General features: G+C 39.5%; 1 protein-coding gene and 1 non-coding gene across 4 annotated transcripts in view; both read left to right on the forward strand.

Annotated features, from left to right (window-relative positions):
* Positions 1-25,639, forward strand: part of FARP1 (FERM, ARH/RhoGEF and pleckstrin domain protein 1) — a 356,780-nt gene that overhangs the window by 1,052 nt on the left and 330,089 nt on the right. Inside the window, exon 1 of one of the 3 annotated variants that reach the window (XM_077158560.1) lies at positions 12-462. The exons of the other annotated variants lie outside the window; for them this stretch is intronic. The gene's annotated coding sequence lies outside the window, so the exon portion shown is untranslated. Of the gene's footprint in view, positions 1-11; positions 463-25,639 lie in introns of those variants that run through there. 3 annotated transcript variants of the gene reach the window in all.
* LOC143681866 (U6 spliceosomal RNA) lies at positions 18,492-18,599 on the forward strand. The gene has a single exon (XR_013174918.1). It is a non-coding gene; the product is annotated as a U6 spliceosomal RNA (small nuclear RNA).

Genomic DNA, 25,639 nt, shown 5'->3' on the forward strand with positions numbered 1-25,639 from the left:
CGCCGCCTGCACTTCCCGCTGGCTGGCCGGGGAGACGGCGGGTCCGGCGCCGGCACCGCCGCGGCAGGCTCTCGGCTTGGGTGCCCGGCGGGGACACAGCCCCCGCCCGCTTTGCGCCGTCCGTCCCCGTGCAAAGGGTGTTCGCCCTGGTCGAGCCGGACATGGCGACCCTGAGCCTGATCCCCACCCAACCCGCCTCCTTCGAGTCCGCCGCCTGCTCCGCCCTCCCCTCCTCCCCGCGCCACCTTTGATGGCTCGGACCTCTGCCGGCCACTGCCAGCTTCCCCTGCGTGCGGAGGAGGCGAGCTGCAGCCGCCGCCCGCGGGTAGTAGCAGCAGAGCGCCCCAGCCCCAGCCCCGGCCCGGAGCCGCTGCGGCCCTCAGCAGCCCCGGGGCTCAGGAGCTGCTAAGCCCGGAGGCCGGGAGTCGGAGCCAGAGCCTCCCGGGAGCCGCCGCCGTGGAGGTAGGAGCTGCGCCGCGAACAATGAACGCGGGGAGGGTGGGGGCCCGGGCCAGGGTCCTGGACTGCGCGGGTCTGGGTGTCTGTGTGTGTGTGTGGGTGTGTGCAGCAACTTGTGAGAGTCAGGGCGCCGCGTGTGCAAGGGAGGCAGGAGTGGAGGGTGGAGGTGGGTGCCCGGCCCCGCGTGTGTCCCGGGGAGGGGAGGGGAGGGGAGGTAGTGGGTGGGATGGAGCTTTTGCTGAAGCGCGAGGTTCGCGGGCAGGGCAGCGCGCTGCGGCGGCAACAATGGCAGGGAGCTCGCAACCTCCGGGATCCCGCTCTGCCCTTTGCCACCATCCACTGCCTCTCACCTCCCGCCTCCGCTGACCTCCCTCTGGGCTCCGTACCTTTCCCCTCCCACACTCCCTCCCCTCCCCCACAGCTCCCCTCCCCCTGCTTCCTTCTATCCCACCCGGTCTCGCCGACGGCGCCAGACACTGCGGTTGGACCTCGGATTACAATCTGGGCCCCTGAGGCCGGTGGCCGGCGCCACCGCACTTCCAGGGCCCCGCAGCTCCCCTGTGCAGGGCAGCGGGTCCCCCGATCGGCCTCGGATCTGTGAGACAAAGAGGAACACACCTTCTATCCAAGTTAGATTTTATCTTTACCGCCTTTCTTTATAGAGAAGAAAGTTTTTTTTTTTTTTCTTTTTAAAAGCAAGGACGCAGATTTTTTTGCGGTGAGCAACAAAACAACAACTCTGATTGTGGTTTTACGATTTAAGTTCCGGAAACTTTAGACGTGCAATCTGGCTGGATCCCTGAGTGTGTGTTTGATTTCGATTATGACTTCCCTATATTGAGTGTGAGCTCCATTTATAACAGTGGGAGCCCACTGGCTGTCGGAGTCTGCAGGTTCCCCCGAAATGAGGAAAGTGAGACTTACAAAGAAACGGGGGATCCTGGTCTCAGACCAGCTTGTTAAGATGTGGGGAGAAATTGCTTCTCATCTGGAACAGTTTAGCAGCCCCGGCCTCTCTGTCTCTCCGAGCTCTTTAGAGTACCGGGGTGGCCTCTGGCTGTTTCATTTTATTATTGTTGTTAATGTAGATCTCCTTGTTAGTTTCCCAAATTTAACCGGCTGGGCGGCGGCTGCTGCAGTGAACTCCAGGTTCAGCTCCTTTTCCTCCACATTTCCCTAGCCGTGGCCTCTGTGACCCCCCCAATTCCTCCATCCAGCAGGCAGCTGGTTCCGAGAGCTGATCCCGGGCCTGGCGTTGGGTTGTATTGAATGTGCTCTCTGCACGTGGTGACTTGCCAAGCCCATTTCAGAACATCCTTCTGGCATTGTCTTGCTTTTCTTATTCATTATAACAACAGATAGGAGAAAGCACAGTCTTTTTGGTCCTAAGAGCTTTGGGGGAGTTGCTTTAAAAAAAATAGTCTTCATTGTTAGGATCTGGCAGGAATCTTCTGAAGTGTTTCCCCTCTGGCTTTCTTCCCTAATTCCATAGAGTTCACCCCAGCCTCTCGGATGGGTTGGTCTCTGGGTAGGCTGGCTTCTGATGGTTTTCTGATTTGCTTGGTGTCTGGGGTACAGCATCCATTGGCTCACTTGATATTCCTGCAGCATCGTTCTGCAGCAAGGCACCAATATTGGAGGTACTCCAAGCAAAACGTTGGTGTTTTTAGAATGTATGGCTAATAAATCTGCTTCTGGGTAAAGTAAATAGACATGTTACTGGGCTGCATTGGATTTACTGGGGGAGTTGTTGGTGTAGCTAGTGAGTAGATGCCTTCCTAGCCCAGAGCCTGCTACAGTCTCCAACTTGGATTATTTTTTTCTTTAAGTGCACTGGGAAATTTATACTTGGTGTCAATGTAGTTGTACCTTGTAGGGCAGCAGACTACATCACTGCCCCCCTGTGACTTGGAGTGTGGTTTTTCATTGAGAAGGAGTTCTGTTATTAAGTGTATAATACTCCTTTTCATATAAATAATCTTCCTCAAATTTTTATAGAGATTTCATTTTTTGGGCATTATAGAATATGAATGCTACTCTATGGCCCATTTTACCAAAAAGAGGGCTTTAAAATTATCCATCCTAGACTACTTTCTTGCTGGGTTGTTGTACCTATCTCATAATTACCTTGAGACAGAAAGGAAGCTGGATGAATATTTTTGTTTGTTTTACTTCTCATTAAATAAATTGTCCAAGGAAATAATGACTTCTAGAAGATAAGAATTATAGCATTGAAAGGGTTTGTTTATTCATTATACAGCAGATAAGAGTTTAATTCATTTGCAAATATATATATCCTGAGAAAATGCTTGTGACTAACATCCAAAAAGAAAAGTGTTTCCATCCTGGAGAAAGTTAAAGAATACCAGAGAAAAGACCAGAGCCTGGATTTTCCATGCTAAATACTTCAAAGAAAAATGGCGCTGTGATTTTCCCAGAGTTGAGGGGAAATTTTATGGATTTGAAAGTACTTGCCTAGTGTTTTGATAACATGGTGAAGCTGGGTATTTTAAACATACTCTCTGTAACTGGACTTGCTTACACAGAACTGGTTAGTATTTTTTTTTGAGAAATGTATTTTCGCCTCCAACTGAAGACACTACTGATAAAGAGCCACTCAGATAATCCTATAAAGTCATTTAAGTCTGTTCTACCTTTGGTGCACAGGTAATCCTGTGTTGCTTATCACGTGCCCAGAGAGGGAGAGAGTGGGAATTTGGCTTCCTGTGGTTGTCTCTCTTCTATTGTTTGGTGCACTGATTAAGAGGAGGGCTCTCCAAGCGAGGCTATTGAATGCTAAATGGTAGATGAGCGACCTTTTCTTGCCTTTTTTTTTTTTTAAGCTGGTTATGCTGAGTGGTTAACTGATTGGAGTCCCCTTGCCCTGCCTCTCTGATGGCTTCATTCATGGCTGCTCCCTCCTTAACCACTTCCACATGTCCAAGATGATCAGAGCCAAAGGGTTTCCATTCAAATTACCTGAGATACTGACTTCTCCAGTCCTTTTATGCTACATGCAGCTTTTGTTTTTAATCAAGAAGCTCCCAGAAAAATGTTTATCTTAAACTGGAGAAACTGACTTCTTATATTCTGGCTCCTGAACTGTTTTAAATCAGTCAACAGTGTTGTGGCTAAGTGGATACTTTGAGCTTTACCAAAAGTGGGCAGTTGATACATTATTAAAATACCGTGGCCTGAGCATTTGATACTTGTGAGGTGTGGGCCATCAGTACAATGAGGCAAAGACTGAGTGGAGGTTCCTTTTGTCTTTCTGCCCATGATTTTTCAGATAGAACTGTAGTTTTCTTATTTTAACGGGGGATGGGAATTACAAACTGCAAGATTTGCAAATTACAGTATGTGTTCATCAATTACCCTTAATTTCACATGTAAAATTTCAAAAATAGAGCCCCAGGGTAAACTAGATAGCCTTTAACTTCTAAGTGAAAGTATTTTTCATCTTTACAGTATGATATTCCCTATCACAAAAGTGACTTCATGTGCAGATTTTGGCAAAATGCTTTCCATAAAGGTATCTTAATATGAAATTAAAAAAGGTGTGACTCGATTTTTTTTTTTTTTCTGTTTTGTAAACTCAGGATCAGATGCAGTGAGTCCCTACCATGTAACATAACTTTGGTCAACACTTACTGAGTAAATGAATGAACTGTGGCTTTAAGTTCCTTTTAAATTAGGCTTTAGGGTTTTTACAAGAAACTTAATATTAGCATTGATAAATTGCTGTTCTGGAAATTTGAAAATTTGATATTTGATTTTGTTTCAATTTTATTCTGATTTAGCAGTTTAACCTAATCCTTGAAGCCCAATAATATTGTGAAAGGATAGAAACTCATTTTTAAAAATAAAATCGGACAATGAAAAAAAGCATGAAGAAAAAAGTAAAACTTACTTGAAATTCTATCTCCCAAGAACAGCTACCATTAATATTTTGGCATCTCCCCAAATTGGACATCATTATTGTTTTATATAGTTGTCTGCATAGATTTAATTTGCTCACCATTCTTTCTTGTATATTGGAATTTGCTTCTGGGATAACTTTGTTTCCTTCTGAGATATGTCTTCTAGACGTTCCATTAGTAATTATCTGTTGGTGATAACCTCAGTTTTTGTGTGTCTTTAAATAACCTTTTTCTTGAACAATAGAGTACTTATGTATGCAGTTCTACATTGTTTCTATATTAATACCTGCTTTTTAGTTCCATCATTGTTGCTGAGATGTCCGCTATCTGGCTAATTGTTATTTTGAATGGTCTACCTTTTCTCTCTGACTGCTTTAATATATTTGGTATTCTGCAGTTTCACTGTAATGTGTTTAAGTATCATTTATGTTGTTTTTGCTTTTGTTCCCTCCCCCCCCCCCACCCTGCTTCTTCTCCCCCTCTACTTCTCCTTTCCATCCTCTTACAAGTTTGTCCCTTTCTATTGCTCAGTGTTATATCAAAGTCTGAATATACTACAATTTATTTTTTCCATTCATCTTTGGCATTCAGATGGTTTCCAGCTTCACTATCATGAATAAGGTTGCTATGAATGTTTAAGAACAAATCTTTGTATGGAGTAGGTTTTCTTCTACTGAGTCTTATGGTGGGGTATTCTTACCTTGTTAAAGAAATTGCCATCTGCTTTCCAAAGTGGTTGTACCATTTTGTATTTCTAACAGCAATGTATGAGAGAACCAATTGTTGTAATCCTCAACAACACTTGGAATTGTCAGTCATTTTTATTTTAGCCATTCAGGTAAGGTTAGGTAGTAGTTTCTCATTGTGGGCTTATTTTATATATTCTTGATGACTAATGATGTCCAGTATCTTTTCATGTGCTTATTAGATATTTGTACACCTTCTTTTGTGCGGCGTCAGTTGAATTTTTTGTCTTTTTAATTATCTGGGTTTTTTGTAGCTTTATTGAGTAAAATTGATATACAACATACTGCCCGTACTCAATGTCATCTTATTTTTCAGTTGTATGAGTTCCTTATATATTCTGAATAGAAATCCTCTATTGGATCTAAGTACCGTGAGTATTCCATTTGTGGATTTTTTACCTTTTCATTCCTTCCTGGTGTCGTTTAAGAACCAAGAGTTATTGGGAAAATATTTTACAATTATTGGACCTACTGCCAGTCAGGGAATACATTCAGCTTTTGGGAAATAAGATGTGTGTTGTGTTGAGGCGTGGATGAGTATTGTTCTGTTCAAAAGGTCAGACTCCATTTACTTAAGAGTGATACAGAAGTTCTGTTCTTTCCTAAGCAAAACTGGGATCAAAAGACCAAAAATAATTACCTGCTTATCTTGAAAATATATTAGGCAATAAGTGTTTAAGATTATGGTCAAATAAATAGGGATTCTAAAATCCAAATTTGAGTTTTTATTCTTAGTTCGCAGAAGGATTATGGGAAATAAATGCTTTTTAAATCAATAAAAAATGAGGCACTCATTGGGAATTCCCTCATTGTGAATGATACCATCCCAAAATCCAGTGTAGCACCTGTGTAAGGTTGTGAAGGGACTTTAGTTCCTCTATTTTGACAGGAATTATATCTTGATTACATAATCATCTGCATATTCTCCTTATAGTCTCATCCAGAATAATAAGCTTTTTCAGGTCAGGACATAATGTTTTCCTAAATCTTATTTCTCCTGCCCGTAAAACATAAATAATAAATACTGATTTATTTGAATTAAAACTTGGAATGAACACTAATTTTTACAATAAGGAAGTTATGGGATGGTTTGAAAGTCAACAAGAGTTAAGAATTTAAGTTGTAAAGCCAGTGAGACCTGCTCTTATACATTTTTTTTAATCTATATAATGTTGGGCGTGTTACTGGTGTTTTTCCCCCAAAATCTCAAAGGCACATTTAGGATGTATTTATCTGCAAGGGCCAGAATGTCTGACCAATGGCAACTTGATCTATTAAAGCCTTTAGTTGCCTCACATGATGAGAGAAAGGGGCTTTCAATTTGGCATCTCGGCTCACAGTGTCATCACAAATCCAGGTTCTTTCTGTCCTTCTACTCTGCCATCTTTGACATATTGCTTTTTGTACTTGGGCTTGTGGCCTAATGGTTAATTAGACTGCAGCAGCCTGATTAGCTATTATAGCTAAGCTGCTGCAACTTTAAGCCTCTTATGTGCACGCCTTTGCTGCCAGATCAATAAGGGGACAGGTTTCTTTGGACTCTTTTTGTCATTGAGCAAAATCATTCCCAGAAGCCTCCATCATCTGGGAAGTCTTTGAAGGAGGTTCTGGAGAATTCCCCTGTGCCCATTAAAAGAGACACAAAGATGAGATAGGATGTGATGCCTGGAACCATGGCAGCCATATTCATTCTAGTCTAAGAAGAAGCAGTACACAAGGAAGATAGAGCTGAAAGATGGAGTCAGGGTCCTTGAGTAAGCCATCAAGTCGTCGTTGCTCCTGTTCCAGGAACTGTCCTAATCTGGATTTAGTATTCTAAATAATAAATTTACTTATTTGGGTTAGCTCACCAGGCTGCTATGACAAATACCACACAGCGTGTTGTGTTACACAGCAAGCATTTATTGTCCCATAGTTTTGGAGGTGAGAAGTTGAAAATCAAGACATCATCAAGCTTGTGCTTTCTTCCAAGAGTCCGTGGCATTCTGGAATTGGCTTGTCACAACCTTTGTGGTTCCTTGGCTTGAATCTGCCTCCCATCACCTACAATCTCCTTTTCCCTTGTGCCTGCTCCTTCAAGTTTCCATTCCATTCTATATTCTGGCTCTTCTCTGTGGTTTTCTCTTGCATCAGGCTTCTGGTTTCTTCTCTTTATAAATCCTCCAGTAATACAGGTTAAGGCCCGTCCTGCTTCATTTGGCCACACCTCAACTAATAATAACATTTTCAGAAAAGTCAATTTACAAATAGTTCACACCAGCAAGAACACAGACTAAAATTAAGAACATGCCTTTGATTGGGGTGCGTAATACAGTTCTCCACATTTTCTGTTATTGCCATTCATAGCCCCATGACTGATACATTAATTGGAAGATTTTAATCTCTCATCTGCTGTTTAATGTTATGAGAAAATGGGTTTCTACTAAATTAATTATGTGGAAACTGATTTGCTGGTCATATCAAATCACTGTGAGAGGTAAATTGTTTTCAAGGACTTTAGATGTCTGATAATGTATACAAATCATGGAACTAAGTAAGTCCACAGGAAATTTTCCTTTCTTTTTAAGGTGACCTTGCAGGAATTGACCATTTGACAGTTGGGAATATATTCTCAAGAATATACTTGAGCGTGCCATTTGATTTCTTCAATGATAAATGATGATACTGGCTGCCATTCCTTTCAGCCTGGCAGGGTGCTTATCCATACATTTGATATTGCTTAGGAGGTTTGTGAAGATGTTATTAATTAGGGTGTTCTAGTTTGCTAGCTGCCAGAATGCAGCACACCAGAGACAGATTGGCTTTTAATACAAGGGGATTTATTTCATTAGCTCTTCAGAGGAAAGGCAGCTAACTTTCAACTGAGGTTCTTTCTTACATGGGAAGGCACAGGGTGATTTCTACTGGCCTTCTCTCCAGGCCTCTGGGTTCCAGCAGCTTTCCCTGGGGTGATTTCATTCTGTATCTCCTAAGGCCTGGACTGAGCTGTGAGTGCTGAGATGAAGTATGCTGAGCTGCTTGGGCTGTGCTACTTGTGCTCTCTCATTTAAGCACCAACCAATTAAATCAAACATCATTCATTACAGCAGGATGCCTCCTAGCCAACTGCAGATGTAATCAGCAGATGAGGTTCACGTACCACTGGATTATGTCCACAGCAGAAGAACTAGGTGCCTTCACTGGCCAAGTTGACAACTGACTCTACCTACCACATAGGGGTTTAATATCCTCCTTTATAATCCCACCAGAGCTGTTGGTTTTAAAACCTGGCACCAGATTTTAGTGTACATGAAGATTATTAATAGACTGAGCTATTTGGAAATATCAGGATTTAGCAAAACCAGAGGTTTCCTAAATTAGGCACATGTATTTATGAATTTGTGAAGAAAAGTTAAGTGCTTTAATGGTAACCTTAATATTAATTTGAACTAATGACTTGAATATTAACTATCCAGGTGAACAAATTGCTTAATATAGAGCAACAATAGCCCTATCTGTTTTCATTTAAATGATATAATCTCTAAAAAGAAATATGAGTTCTTTTTCCTCCTTTCATCATCGTGATGGCCAGCTGATGAGTGTAATTTATATATTCACTGTTGTTTTATTTTTACTTCAGTTTATTTAAGGGTTTATCAAGTCAACAAATGTTTACCGAACATCTGTGTTGAATATATTAGATACCGTTGGTGCTGCAAAAATAGGGTCAGTCCCTGCTTTTAAAGAATGTAGCATCAAGAATGGATGAGAGGGGCAGGCCACAGTGGCTCAGCAGGTAGAGTTCTCACCTGCTGTGCTGGAGACCGGGGTGGGTTCGTTTCCCTGTGCCTGCCCATATAAAAAAAAAAAAAAAAAGAATGGCTGAGAGAAGCATATTGATAATTATAATAAAAGGCGGAATATGTTATGAGCTTTACAAAATGTACTACTACTAATAGAGTGGTTCAGTATCATAAGACATTGGATTCTGGTTGGAAGAAGTGACATTTAAGTTGAGTCTTAGGCAGTGTGTGTGTGTTTAATTTATTTTACTGTTCCCTTTGTGGTGTGTTCATTGTACCAGAATTAGAAAAATATTCCAGTATTAAACAAAGTAAAACTCCATTGCAGTCCTGCCATTCAAGAATTATGAAAATTAAACTTTATTTTTATTCAACTTTTGGGACATTGAGTTTATTTCTAGTATATTTTTCCTCTGCATACCAACATTAAAAAAAGAATAGGAGGAGAATGATACACATACATTTAGAAGCCTTCTTTTCTCCTTAATGTTGTCTGAGTACTTTTCCATATTAAATTTTCTTTGAAATTAAAAAAATTCATGGCCATGTAATATTCCATTGTGTAGTATTTAACATTGTCCTTTATTGGTCGTTTTGTTGCTTCCAATATTTTGCTGTGATGACCATCTGTATGTACATAGATCTATGGAAAGAGGGTCTCTGAGTCTCTTTTGTTGCAAGGGACAGAAACCCAGCATAAACCATATCAAGCGGAAAAAGGACTTTCTTAGCTCCTACTAACCCCAGAAAGGGCAGATGTGGATCCAGTCTCCGGAATAGAATCCTGGATTCACAGCCTCAACCCCTGTGGTGTTTTTCTCAAGTGGCTAGTCTCTGCTTTTTGTTCAGCATTGGCATTGTTTTTCTGATTACTTCCTATTGTTATTTTGAGGGATGCAGCTTGTTTGGGGAAGGGGTGAGGGTGATGGGGAGAGGGAATTCCCCTGCACGGGATGTATAGCATATATGACCCCTCTCTTAAAATTCAGTCTCGCAGTCATTTTGGAAACTAGTAACCGTTGCATTTTTTCAGTGCCCCCGGAAGAGGAGTGGTTTCATACCTGACTGATGCTCCTAGTTTGAACCCTCTCCTCTAATCCCCACCTACCCACCCCCACCCCATTGACTCCTGTTCAGCTTAGATCGCAGTTACTATTGAGGGGGTGTGCCGGGGGAAGGTGTGTAAAAGGATGGAGGAGAGCCAGGGAGAGGAGGTTGTGTTCATACAGCAGTAACTTTTCCAGATGGGTAGAATTGATGGGCAAAGTTGAAAAAAAAAATAACTTTAAGGGGGAAGGATCAGCAAGGAAAGCAAAGCAGACAGAAATAGAAAGAAAAGTCCTCCGTCTTACTATCTTGTAGGGTTGTGCTGCAACTCCGTGAGTTCATGATCACATAAAGGTTGATGTCCGTGCTCAAAGAACAAGAATTCTAGCATAGTGATCCCTTGTGAGCAGTGCCATAAGTAACTAGTTATATATTATCCCCATTAAACCTTTCTTCTCCTGTGTTCAGATGTACTTCCTGGAGTGGAAGGGAAAGGAGCAGAGTTGGAGCTTGCTCGGTATGAATTTATTGCATAGCTGGGCGAGGTGTAAGAGCTGAGAAGGGTCCAAAGTTGGAACTTAGAGCCCATCACATAGGCCTTGGATGGGAAGGTGCACATGCTGTTTTATTTTTTCTAACTTGTGAAGACCTTTTACCTGCCCTCTTTTCTCAGTTGTTGGTCAGAGCCACTTAGTAACCAAAATAGTTGAGTCCTCTCAGGCCTCATCAATCCCCAGCACACAAGGACTTTGATGATAATCCCAGTATGTTGAGAAGGGTGATAACCTCTTTGGGAGAAATCCAACTCTTACCCATTTCTCCAAGTCTCCGATTGCATCAATGCCAATTTCTAAATTCCTTTGGCATGTGGTTTGGGGTGGGACACAGGAGCGCTTTGAAGTGCACCTAGGGAGTGTGAATAAATAGAGCCATGATGATGGGTAGAACTCATTTCATACTTTATCTTCCGGAGCTCATTACTCCCTCACGTGTGGATTTGCCTTTTTTCACTAGCGCGTGTCCTGAAGGTCAGGGCCACCACAGACCTCTGTTTTATCCCCAGGTACTTACAAAAGAACCTTTCTTTGATTGATTCATGGAAGTCTTTGGAAAATAGACCAAAAGTAGCAGTAAAATCATAACTCCTTATTAATTTTTCAGGAGGTCTTCACAAGCTAGGAAAATTAAACTGATCTTACTTTTCAACATCTATATATCAGGCCCCTGTCCTAAGGCAGGCAACTATTCTTGGCATGTGCATCAGTGAATAAGACAGACCAAAAAATCCTTGTCCCCAGGACACGTATTCCTCATTGAGAGCTCTTGGAGAAGTGTCCCCAGGGGCGTGGGTGGGCAGCTTTCGCCAGAGGCCCTCAGGCAGATGCCTTTCGAGCACTCTGGGACAGATACAGCTTCTCCTGTCATTCCAGGGATGGCCCCTGTCATTCACTCATCCCCTCGCTCACCCAGCAAATGTTTGTTAAGAACCCATACTACTGTTGCTCTTCAAAGATCTTTTGCTCCCAGGGAAGGGTGTTTATGGGGACATAGAGCAGGAGATTTGTCCTCAGCCAGAGAGGGAAATAGCAAATGGCCATTATGTGAAAGGAGGTGGAATCCTGAGATGCGCGCTGTGGATTCTGAATAGCTTACTTATAAAAGCCCGGGATCAGCATTATCTAAGGTTGGGAAATCAAGAGAATTCTAGGTCCTGGAGGTAATTTAACACCAGCTATAGGTTTCTCCTTAGGCAAAAATGAACTGAAATTGCCGCAAAAGGAAAATATTTGCTAGTCCTCTTATTTTTATCGTTTAAATTTGTGTAGAGTAAAATACATTTTTTGGGGGGGGGGGTACAGTTCTCAGTTTTATTGGTATTTGTGTAACCAGTGCTACAATCAGGATACAGAAAGTTTTCCATCCCCTCGAAAAATTCCCTCCTGCTGTTTTGTAGCCACAACTCTCTCCTCCCGCCAGCCCCTGCTAAACACAGATCTGTTCTCAGTCACTGTGGTGTGGTCTTTTTCAGAATATCCAGGCCGGCTTCTTACATTCAGTGTAATGTTTCTGAGATTTACCTGGGTTGTTGAGAGTGTCGATAATTGCTCATTTTTCTTTTTACGGTACGTTTTTTTTTGGTTAAGAAAGTTGTAGGTTCATGGAGAAATTATACAGAGAATGGAGGGTTCCCATGTACCCACCCCTCAATTACATGATTGAGATTATTCACATGCCATATAATCATCCAAAGTGTACAATCAGTGGTTCACAGAATCATCATATACTTGTGCATCCATCACCACAATCAATTTTTGAACATTTTCATTGCTCCAGAAAAATAAGACTAAAAATTAAAAAGAACACCCAGAACATTCCATACCTCGTATCCCCCCCCACAATTATTTATTCATTTTTTGTCTTTATTTTATTGCTCATCTACCCATATACTGGATTGAGGCGCATCAGTCACAAGGTTTTCACAATCACATGTTCATATGTAAAAGCTATATAGTTACATAGCATCTTCCAGAATCAAGGCTACTGGATAACAGTTGAACAGTTTCGGGCATTTTCTTCTAGCTATTCACTAAAAACTGAAAGGGATATCTATGTAATGCATAAGAATAACCCACAGAATGACCTTTCAACTCTATTTGAAATCTCTCAGCCACTGAAGCTTTATTTTGTTTCATTTCTCTTCCCCCATGTGGTCAAGAAGCCTTTCTCGTTTCCATGATGCCAGGACCAGGTCATCCCCAGGGGTCAGGTCCCGTGCTGTCAGGGTGATTTACACCTCTGGGAGCCTTGACCCATGTAGGGGTGGCAGGAGGGTGGTGGGTCTACCTGAGGCTTTGACTTCGAGAGAGAGGCCACATCTGAGCAACAAAAGAGGTTCTCTGGACGTACCCTTTTTATTAACCCTTTGCATAGTGTGGTTCCTTTGTTAGAATTGAAAGAATATTATGATAATTGTATTGTTAGTTGTAGTCCATAGTTTACATTAGGGTTCACTTTTTGTATTGTACACTCCTATGGTTTCCTTTTTATATTTTTCTTTTAGTAATTTATATACACCAAAAATGTCCTTGCTTTTTTTTTTGGTGCATGGTCTGGAAATCGAACCCCGATCACCCGCATGGAAGGTGAGCATTCTACCACTGAACTGCCTGAGCTCCCAAAATGTCCTTTTTTAAAAAAATTTATCTATTTATTAATTAAAAAATTAAACAAACAAACGAAAACATTAATATGTGATCATTCCATTCTACATATATAATCAGTAATTCACAATACCATCACTTAGTTGCATAGTCATCATTTCTTAGAACATTTGCATCAATTCAGAAAAAGAAAGACAACAGAAAAATAAAATGAAAACAGAAAAAAAAAAGATTGTACATACCATACCCCTTACTCCTCGCCTTCATTGATCACTAGCATTTCAAACTAAATTTATTTTAACATTGTTCCCCCTATTATTTATTTATTTATTTTTATTTTTATTCCATAAAAATGTCCTATTTTAACCATATATAATTCAGTGGAGTAAATTGCATTCACCGTGTCATTTATTGTTGAATAGTATTCGGTTGCATGAACGTTACTGGTTTGTTTATTCATTCATTTGTTGAGAGACATCTGAGTTATTTCTTGTTGTTGGCAATTATGAGTGGAGATCCTGTTTTGTATATATAGGTTTTGATGTGGACATTTTTCATTTTTCATGGGTTAATACCTAGAAGTTGAATCCTCACCAGCACTTGATAGTATTGGTAAGTTTAATTTTAGCCATTCTAAAAGTGTAGAGGTATCTCATCAAGATTATATTTTATTTTTTTAAACAAGAGTTACAGAAACAAAAAACAAAACAACACCAAAAAACCCAATAGCATTATGAGGAACTTAACAAAAGACAAATAATTTCTTGGACTATCTCGCATAGGCTTAAAAGCTGTGTTAGCTGCTGTGTTTTAAAGGAGCAAATAAAAAAGAGCAATTATGTGCATAAAATCTGAGGTCCAGAATGTAACAATGCCAGCAGGAAATAAATGTAAATATTATGTCAGTCCTATAGTACTTATCTCAGAGACATGTTAGGGTACGTGTATCTGATTTCAGTAACTTTTTTTTTTTCTGTATGTAACAATACAATGAAAATAATTAAAAGATAAGCATGTGAAAGAACTTTCATTTGCATTGTAGGTGGTAGAGAAAACAACACAGGCTTCAGGGCATATATTAATTACCAGTTGCTGCATGACAAATCACCCAGAATTCAGTGGCTTAAAAAACTAGCAAATATTTATTGTCCTTCATTGTTTTGGTGGCTTAGGGCTTTGGGAGTGGCTCTGCTGGGTGGGTCTGGCTTAGATGTTTGTAATAAAGATGTCAGCTGAGGCCGTAGTTCTGTTTCCGAGGAACTCCATAGACTTTGTAGAGCTGCTTGAATGGCCTGACAACATGGTGGCTGGCATCTTCCAGAGTGAGTGACCCATGAGAGACCACAACGGAAACTGCTATTTCCAGGTAATAACTATAAATGCTATCTGTTGTTACCTGTTGTTATTAGTAAATTATGTAGCTTGGATCTTAACTCTTTGGAACATATAAGCCAAGATAAACACAGTAAATAACAATACCATTCTCTTCAGCAAAGATCTTAGTCATAGCTTCTCTTATTTTTAGATTCTCTATGTGTCTTTAAAAGCTTTTTCCTTTTCTGAAAGAGGAAATCCAATCATTCTGAATTAACAGAGACCAAGTTCCTCATCTATCCTTGTTTTCAGGTCTTTATCTTTAATAATACCCCTGTTTTAGATTGCAAATAGCCAGAATGTGATATACCAGAAACAGAATGGCTTTTAAAAAGGGAACTTTATTAAGTTGCAAGTTTACAGTCTAAGGACATGAAAATGTCCAAATTAAGGCACCAACAAGAGGCTACTTTCACTCGAGAAAGTCCAATGAAGTATGGGGTTTCTCCTTCTGACTTCTTGTTTGATGAAGCTCCCCCGGGGGCGTTTTCCTTCTTCATCTCCAAAGCTCTCTGGCTGTGTGGGCTCTGTTGATTTTGGTGGCTCTAAAGCTTTTTCCAAAATGGTTCCCTCTTAAAGGGCTCCAGTAAGCAACCCAACCTTCAATGGGTGGGGACACATCTCCCTGGAAACCATCTAATCAAAACTTTCCACCAACAATTGGGTGGGTTACATCTCCATGGAAACAATATAAAAGCTCCCACCCAGCAATACTGAATGAAGACTCTGTGATACACAACTGATTCAAACAAGCACAACCCCCAAATGAGAAATACATTATATGAGATCTGCTGTTTCTTGCTGGCAGGTTTCTGGGAAACATCACTGATGAGTTTTAGCACGTCTGGAGAACTGATATGAGGGATCACCCCACTACCCCACCATTTCTCTATAGAGTTTTTAGAAAATGCTCACTTGTAAAACTGATTTTAAAACACATAAATCAGTACACTCTGACTTTATTGGAGTAGTCAAGAAAGCTTTGTTTTCTGAAGTGATCGCTTATATGGGATAAAGTAACTCTACCTGTTTTGCTGTACCTGAAAATGAGAATAGTTGAAAGAAACCTGGCATTACTGCCTTACTTTCTTTCCCAGCCTCCAGTATTTTGCCATTTCTAGTGGCCTGCCCCGAAATCCCATGTTGATCTACTAGAAGTTTTTCAAACAAGCCACAGAAGTCTACCTTCCTTACAGCTTCCTCTGCTTGGAATATTCCAGCTTCTTCTGCTTGGAATATGAGAGCTCTGACTTCCTTCTCAGCTCTGACTTCTACCCAGTCTCTGTCCACCTCATTCCAGAAACTTTCCCTAATACATAAAATTTGCCCTCTGTATTTTTACTGGTATATTTACTTTTTTCCCAAGTTATTTTATTTGAGCTCTAACATTTATTTTTTAAATATTTTTATTATAAACAACAAACAAAGATACAAACATTCTTGACATACAAATATTCTTGACATGGTTACGGTCAGTGGCTCACGGTATCATCACATAGTTGTGTATTCATCACCACGATAATTGATTTTGAACATTTGGATCACTTCAGCAAAAGAAAAGAGAAAAAACTCATACGTGCTATACCCCTTCATAGTGAAAGACCACTAGTCTTTCAATCTACTCAATTTATTTTAATTTATTTGTTCCCCCTATTATTTATTTCTTATCCATATTTTTTACTCGTCTGTCCATACCATAGATAAAAGGAGCATCAGATACAAGGTTTTCACAATCACACAGTCACATTGTGAAAGCTGTATCATTGTACAATCATCTTCGAGAAATGTGGCTACTGGAACACAGCTCTACAGTTTCAGGTACTTCCCTCTAGCCACTTTAATACACCATAAACTAAAAAGGGGATACCTATATAATGCGTAAGAATAACCTCCAGGATAACCTCTTGACTCTGTTTGAAATCTCTAACATTTATTGACACTTCTAAACCACAGGCTGAGTTCTAAGTACTTTACATGTACAAACTCATAAAATCATCACAATCACCAGTCTGTGCAATTATTATCCTCATTTCATTCAAGAAGTAACTGAGACACAGAGAGGTTAAATGACTTGCCTAAGGTCTCACAGTTTATAATGGGCTGACTTGGGATAGAAGTTCAGGAAGTCTTTCTTATTTATTGAGAGCAACTTTTCTTTCTTTTACACCTCTGCATTCCCAGTGCCTGGCAGAGTGTCTGGAATATAATAGATGCTCAACTAACTTAAGAGGTAAACTTTTTCACAAATAATTTCTGTACACATCTTTGTAAAAAGTAGCTTCCTTTAGCTGCCTGTGAGATTTTGAGTTTCTGAAGTTACTTCTAATGTCTTTCCTTGACTCTTGTGGGTTGGGGGTGTTGGGTCACTTTCTCCTTCCTTTGGGATTATGCTCTTAGTTTGCTACCAGACAGATAAACAAATTTGCTAAAAGTTCTGTGTGAGAGATATATTTATATACACTGAGAAAAGAATGTTATCCATGGTTTACTTTAGCTCGGACAAAAATGGGTGGTTTTATTTTCTTCTTTGGATCTTTCCACATTTTCTGAATGTCCCATAATGGATTTTTATTGCTTTTATAATCAGTGAACCATGTCATTTACAATGAGAAGAATAAACTATCTTTTAGAGATGCAAGGAAAGGAAAGTCGTTAAAGATTTTTTCCTAAAAATCAAGCTAAGCCTGATCACATATAGAAATAGTCATGTGAGACATACTTTAGATTATAGAACATGCATTGCAAGCATTTCCCTGCTGTGCCCTAAAAATGATCTGTTCGAAGTCCATTTTCTTCTTCCTAGTGTTTCCAAGGCACATGACAAAGGAATATAGATGTGAGTGACGTTGGGTGAGATCTTGGGGACATGGTTGCCCTGAGGAATTTGTGGTTTGAAAGTTCAAGGTTGCCATAAATCTGTGTCCAGATCAGTGGGATGCTTTTGTTTTGGAGGTAGAATAATTCCTAAATTTGAGCTCAGACTAGGTACCATTTGAGAATAGTAATTCCAAGGTCAAATAAATAGTAATTCCAAGGTCACATAAATTCCAAGGTCAGAATAACAGGCCCAGAGTTTGCAGTAAGGTTCAAAGCCTGTGGCAGAGGAGCAGAGATGGAAAACATTTGTTTCTCTCCAACTTGCAGGCAAATTAGTATGGGCTGCAGAGGATAGAAAACCGGGTCCTCGTGGTTTGATTCCTTTTATTTAAAAATGGCTGTTCTTTATTGTAAGAAACAAAATTCCTGAGAAATGCACAGGTTGTTTTGTCTTTTAACCATGCCATGCTCTTTTGTGACATCATCTGCCTTTTTATATTGAAGAACTAAACATGATGGTTATCAGCCTCTTTCTCCACTCCTCACTCAGAATCCTTCTTATCTTCAGAATCATTCAGTCAGGGGAATGTCCATTGGTTCTAGAGACTAACGAAAAAATAAGTAGTTTCAGGGTGACAGTAGGGGAAACTCAATGGTCAAAAATCATCCCCTGAAAATTGTTTGCCATATACTGCACCAACTAGTAGAGCAAACAGCATTTAGTAAACACTTTCTGCCTAATACTTAGCTATGATCCCTGCTAAATATGCTAGTCTGATTGCTGATTTTGCACTGGATTCTGTGCTAGGATTTGTGCTTGATGATTTGCATGTATTTTTACTTATTTATTCATTTATTTGAAGATGGTATCTCCATTTTACAGAAGAGGAAACTGAGACTCAGCTTGTTGAGTAAAACGAGTAGGTACATAGCTGGTAGGAGAAAGAGCCAGGATGTAAAATCAGGTTTTCCTAAAGTTTCTTCAAGTCTACATTTTTGCAGCTCAGTTTGGGATCTTCTCTTAGTATAGCTGTAACCGAGTGGGGTTGGGACCAGGGAGAGGAAACCTGAGCTGCCCAAGTTCAGGGTTAGTCCCTGTGTTTCTTTAAAATTTTGTTTTGTTCATCGGGGATTTTTTTGTTTTTATTTTTTGCATTACTTTTGATTTTTAAAAAATACACATCGGTGCTTGCTTCAGCAGCACATATACTAAAAATTGGAACCATACAAAGATGATTAGCATGGCTCCTGTGCAAAGATGACATGCAAATTTGTGAAGCATTCCATGTTTTAAAAAATTATGACACGGAGTCAATTTAATCATAGAACTCATTCTAGTACTTTTCACTCTTGCTAGTAATTTTAGGATCACTCTACAGCAGGCTGTGAAATATATGGTATACTGGGGCAGGCTATAAGTTTTGATGACCCATGAGTCCTGGGATATAAGTTATCTTTTTCCTTCTAGTATTTTTCCTTCCTACATTGATGCCAGTAGTTTATAAGGAATCTGTATAGTTTGAATGCCTTGCTGGCTTCAGTTTAATTTAGTTCTACTTTGTAGTATAGAAGAACTTATTAAAATTGAGATGCATTTGAGTACCACTTTTTTATTTTTTATATACTTGTTTTTGCTAGTGTGTATACAATAATTCAATTATTTGTTATTCTAACCACATTTCTAGGATTTGAATAATCCAGCATTACAATCTTTGGTGACGGTATTCCATTGGGGAGGAATTTTATATATTTAGACAAGGTTAGAAAAGAAGGCCACAGGTAGTTTTTGCATATGTCTACTTCATGGAAGAGATGTCAAATATGGAGGGAGAGGAGCTAGAGGGAAGTACCTGAAACTGTAGAGTTGTGTTCCAGTAGCCTTGATTCTTGAAAGCGATTGTATAACAGTATAGCTTTTACAGTGTGACTCTGTGATTGTGAAAACCTTGTCTGATGCTCCTCTTATTTACGATATAGGCAGATGAGTAAAAAATTTGAATAAAAAAGCAAAAATGGGGGACAAACGTTAAAATAAATTGGGTAGATGGAAATACTAGTGGTCAATGAAAGGGAGGGATATGGAGTATGGTATGCATACTTTTTTTTTTTCTTTTTTTGAGTGATACAGGTGTTCTAAAACATGATCATGGTAATGAATACAAACTATGTGGTGATATTGCGAGCCATTGATTGTACACCATGTTTGGGATGTTTGTATGATAGGATTTACCAATAAAATATTTTCAAAAATATGGAGGGAGGAAAAAATTTTGACTAGATGGATAGAAGGAAGTAGAAGAGGGAAGTGGAATTTGAGGAGGGAGTTGAAAGAATAATCATAATGATAAATAATACTAGGGGAAGATGCCATTCAATCAGTTGTTTTCCTTCTTTCTTTTGATGATGTACACAGACCTGACTTTCTTTGTGGGATACAAAAGACTTATTTGTCCCCTGCTGTCCAACTCTTAGATGTTCAAAGTGTGATATTCACTAAAAAGAAAAAGCAAAGGAATCAGGTACCTACGAGAACTGGGGTAAAGAAATGCCATGCTGAAGGTTTTGGATTGGGTAGATAAGGACCCAAAACCCTTTTGGTATTCAGAATGTGGTAGGGGAGTTGTATATGTGTATGTGACACGATGCATGCACCTGGAGGGGTGGTTGCAGCAGAGATGACAAAGTTCGATAGTGGAGATGTTATAAAGGGATATGATAGTGTCCTCTAAAGTTACACGTTAATAACCACCCATACTACCAAATTAGATCTTCTGATAAAATTACCATATTAAACTATTCAACCCATCATGGCCTGGCAGCATGGACAAATGTGGAGCAATCATAAGTTTTTCTGGTAGCAAAGCCATGTTGACTTTCTGTAGGAAATTGAGAATTGCTATCATTAAAAAAAATAATTTAATTGAAAACTATCCACGCACATACAGTCCAACTATATTAAACAATTACGGGCTCACAGTATCATCATGTAGTTGTGTATTATTCACCATGATCATTTTTAGAACATTTGTATCATTCCAGAAAAAGAAATAAAAAAAAAGTACTCGTATATCCCATAGCCCTTACTCCTCCCTCTTTTTGATCCACAATATTTCAGTCTACCTGATTTTTATCCTTTATCTCCCCCTATTATTTATTTTTTTATAATCCTTATTATTATTATTTTTTACTCATCTTTCCATACCCTGGATAAATGGAGCATCAGACACAAGGCTTTCACAATCACATGGTCACATTGTAAAAGCCATGTCATTATACAGTCTTGTTCAAGAAATAAGGCTACTGGATCACAGTTCAGATTTCAGGTACTTCCCTCTAGCCACTCTAATACACCATAAACTGAAAAGGGATATCAATATGATACATAAGAATAACCTCTTGACTCTGAAATCTCTCAGCCACTGAGACTTTATTTTGTCTCATTTCTCTCTTCCCCCTTTTGGTCAAGAAGGCTTTCTGATTCTGATGATGCTGAGTCCCAGCTCATCCCTGGGAGTCATGTCCTACCTAGAGAGGAGGGTAGTGAGTTTACCTGCCAAGTCGGCTTAGAGAGAGAGGCCACATATGAGCAACAAAAGAGGCTCTGTGGGGGTGACTCTTAGGTATAATTATTAGTAGGCTTAGCCTCTGCTTTGCAGAAATAAGCTTCATAGGGAGGGGTGAGCCCCAAGATTGAGAGCTGAGCCTATTGAATTGGTTGTTCCCATTGCTTGAAAGAATATCAAGAATTCCCCACATGGGGAAATTGGATATTTCCTCCTTTCTCCCCAGTCTCCCAAGGGGACTTTGCAAATACTTTCTTATTCTCTGCCCAGATTACTCTGGGTTATATTGGGGCATCACACTAATTTGTACAAACCAACAAGATCTCATGCCCTATTCAAGATTCCATGTACTTTTATGGTCTTCAACTAAACTGACCATATGAGTTAAACTAGATAATGTTTTGCAGTCATTTTAAAATTGAAAATACTAAGCTTGTGAGATTTAATATCTTAAGAACATGGATGAATAAACAGTGCTTTCAAAGTAAAAATTATGTATACATTAAAATGTTATCTTTGGTTCAGATTTTTTGGTGCCCCCTTAAATTTTGGGGTTCCTCGCTTGTCTCACCTTAGTCCCAAATGTAAGCTCTAGAGTCAGAATCATGAAAACCTAATCAGCCCTCAGATTATTTCATCATAGTCTTCATCATTGTAATAATGTTTTTTGTTCCCTCTCCAGAAGTTCTTTTGGGGGGATTAGCCATAGTCTTAAAGACACATCTCTTTATGCCGGAGACCTGGGTTCGATTCCCAGTGGCTGTCCATGCCAAAAAAAAAAAAAAAGGCACATCTTGGCTTCCTGTTTGAGGTGCTGCTTCGGTCTCTGTTGTGCATTTGCTGGGACCAGAGGTTGCTTGTAGCATTTCAGCTTTGAAAAAGCAAAGCCAGGTCTGATCAAAGCCTGTTTGAGTCTCTGTGACCAGGAGACGGTATGTTTTCTCGCTTAGTTGTAGTGCTTTGTGGGGGAAGAAAAGAAGTTCTGTTTTAAACTGAAGTCACAGAATGAAGGGGCTGTGAAGTAAAGCCACCCATGAATGCCGACGCCAGCCAGCCCCCAGGCAGCTGTGGGCACAGTGACGGCGCCTTGGGGGCTGCAGCCTGTTGCAAGGGTAATTGCTGTCTGCCTCTTCCCCCTGGGTTGCTGGCAAAAACGTCTGGGTTGGCCTGGATTGCCGAAATAGATCACAGGGATATCCTAATATATCTCGTGTGGGAGTTGGCCATGTTTCACTAAAGCTTTTCTTTTTAAGTCAAACATTTAAAAATACCATTTAAAAAATAACTGTTTTTATTGTAGAAACTTTGAAAAGCAAAGAAAAGCAGTCAAGAGACAACACATACACCCCCACACCTATTTTTAACTATCTGCCCCACACACTCAGATTTTCTTTTTCATGTATTTTCCCTTCCTTTCCTTAATTTAAACACTTTTATCAATGTTTAATTGTTCCTAATTTATAACTTTATTTTACATGTGTTCTGTGACTCCCCCCACCCACCCATTATCTTGTTTCAATAACCCTTAACTCGACGTTATTAAAATCGAATGTCTTGTGAGGTCATTTCCTGTTGACCTTTCCTGAGAGCAGTGCAGCTGAGTTCACAATGATGGGGCCCTGATGATTTGCCCTTTGAATGTTTTTCATGTAGAGATTTCCTAGAATGTGCTTAGAAGGATTTAGGGACCATGAAGGCTCCATCCTCCCTGTTCCTTTCTTTTACTAGTTGATTTTTTTCTCAGCTGCATTTGAGAGGGGGGTTGGAATCCACTTTCTTTAAGAAGTATTCTGACTTCCTCATGCCTTAGAAAACAGAACTATAGCAGGAGTGTTTTCAGAGAAGTCTTAGGTACTAAAGGAAATAAACTCAGATGAATGCTGTGGCAGTTAATAATCCTGTGGGTTGTGCCTGTTTGCAGGCTTGGGGGTGAAAAACTGCGTACAATTTCCAAGGTAGTGGCAAGAAACAGGTCTGCCGTCTCAGTTATGTGTGCTGGAAAAAGTCTTTCCCTTGTGTAACTAAAGCCTAGGTTATTTTGTTCATGACTCTTTAATCATTGTCTAGTACAAGGCTTGGCCCATAGTAGGTGCTCATTAAACCATTGTTGAATGAATGAAAATGAGACTTTCTCTTGGGGCTCCTAGGAGAAATTACTTTTACCCTCTCAGCTCTGAGCTGACCCTCTTACCAGCTCCTTGGCACCCACGGTCTGGGAAGATCTTGAGTTTTTAGTCCCAAATTGGTGGTGAATCCAAAATTGTTTCTTATCCTAGTCCTCAGACACTCTTTATCTACTTGAGTAGTTTTAGCCACCAGACTTTGTGTCAGCTTCTCAGGTGCAGGCTTGGTTAGCATCCAGTGAAGTAATGAGGGCTTCCCTTAAAATGTCCTGTGAATGGCTGAGTTGTCTTAGATCAAGAGCTAAGGAGATCTTAAAAACAACTACCCACTTAGAGAAAAAATATGTATTTGGAGGCTATGATATCACACATTGGTGGCCTATAAATGAGATGTAGCATGGCCTCTTCTGAATACTCTGTGATTGCTCTCTAGCTTAATTCTGTGTTAATTACTGGATTGCTTGATTCTGCCTTTATGAGTAATGCTTCAGCTACCAAGTGTTTCAAGTTGTCTTTTAGCAGACACTGAAACTAATACATTTAAAAGTATGGGGAAGAGGAGAAAGAAAGGATCAGGAAATTGGCATATGGGTATTGGGCCTCCTAAATATTTGTTGATTTGTGTCTACCTTGGCCAATTTTGAGGGAGTGCCATTTGTTTCTACTGTATGGAGGTTGCTTTAACAGCTGGACTCTGTTTACCTCACTTCCACTGGGCTGTATGCATATTTCAGGGCCATTTGTTTGGAGAACGTGGAAGAGGGCATTTCAGCTGTACATGGAAACAGCCAGAGAGTTTGGGGTGCTCTTGGTTTGGGTTTTAAGCTAAAAGTGAAAAATCTCTTGATTCTGCCTAATTGAATCTAATCTCTTGGTTTAAGATTCTTTGGAGTTGTAGCTGATTACACAGCAGAGCGCCACTCTGACGCTTTCACTTTCTATGCATTTTTACCTACTGCTGTGAATCCAAAAGCATTTTGAGTCTTTTAAAGAGTTTAGATTTTTGTTTAATATGAAACAAGCATTTACTCTTGATTGATGTAAGGATTATCGAGCGTTCTTTGTTGCTGCTGCTTTAGCTTTCTCTTCTGTTGTCTGATGTGTACATTTGCCTGAGAGAAGCACCTCTGAAATAGAGCCCAGTCTGGCAAGCCAAGACTTGTTGGCAGATAGGATTGTCTGTTGAGTGATGTGATTATTGCTTCGTTGTATCATGAGACTACCATGGATTAAGTTTAGTTTAATTAAGAAAATCTAGCTTTGTTTAGCAGGTAGATTTTTATGTTTGTTTTCTTTATCTTTTAAAAGCTTCAAATGGTACTATAATCTGTAGTTTATGCTGATATTAAAAGAAATGAAACATTTTTAGAGAAACAGTGTTAGTGTTATAACAGGGATTTAAATATTTAAGTGTTAATAGGCGTTGTAAGCACTTGATTATGTGTATGGACTAATGTGCCTTGGTTTTTAAGCGAACCAGTTCAGAGTTCATGGCACTTTGAACTCTGTCAGGCTGAAGTTTGTTTTAACACAATTGCTGTGGGATAAAAAGTTTTGTTAAGTAAATAGTGAAAATAAAGGTTTGTTAAGTAAATAGTGAAAATAAAGGTACAAGAAGAAAGTTTATCCTTTTTGGGAGAAGAGACTTTTCCAACACTTTAGCATCATTAATGATTCTTATCCATTAAAACAAATTTGGTAGGACCATTATATGATAATTTCCCATCATTTTAAAAACAATGCTACCAGGAGTAGTCTATGCATAGATGTTTACCACAAATGGGAGTACATGGTTTGTGCTGTACTATGTGCCTTGCTTTCTTCATGTAATATACCCCGAGGAATGTTCCATATCAGTATATACAGCTTTTCTGCATTTTTTATTGGCTGCATAATATTCCGTTTAAACAGGGGTACCTTAAACTATCTAATGTTTTCCCTATTGATAGACATTTAAGTTATTTAGAATATTTTGCTGTTATAAACCATGCTGCAATAGAGATCTTTGATGTTTGTGAGTTTATCTGAAATATAAATTTATCTGAAGTATAGAAGTAGAACTAGTGGCCAAAGGTTAAATATTCTTAAAAATTTTGATAGATATTTCCATATTACCCCTCCAATAGTTTAAACTTGTTCCTTTGTCTTACTTTTATATAGATTACTGTGTGCTAGAAACTATTTTAAGTTCTTTACAAATATTAGCTTCAGTATAATATAATACCTGACCTGAATTTTATAACAATTCTGCAAGTTTTCATTTTCTAAGGGTGCAGATATTTATGTATTAGCCTAAAAAAATTTATATGAGTTGCTTAAAATCTTCCCCCTCCCTCCAATAATTAGGCAGCCTCTGAAATAGTGTCAGTGTGAATGACATGTTGGGGTTTGCCATTCAACCATAATCGTGCCCCTGAATATATCTGCACACTAATTCATGCACATTATTCTATCTCATTTTCCCCCCAATCACACAGAAAATTTAATTCAGCCTGTCTGAGGGCTTTAAAAAAAAAATCTCTTGACTACAGATGTTTTCACTCTCTGTGGGTACTTGCCAGCCACACATCAGTTTAGTAATTCTCTTCTGGATGGAACAAAGAGAAGATGTCACTGACACCAGCTCTGGGACATGGAAATCCTGCTG

This window comes from Tamandua tetradactyla, chromosome 4, assembly GCF_023851605.1.
Source record: "Tamandua tetradactyla isolate mTamTet1 chromosome 4, mTamTet1.pri, whole genome shotgun sequence".
Classification (NCBI taxonomy): Eukaryota; Metazoa; Chordata; class Mammalia; order Pilosa; family Myrmecophagidae; genus Tamandua; species Tamandua tetradactyla.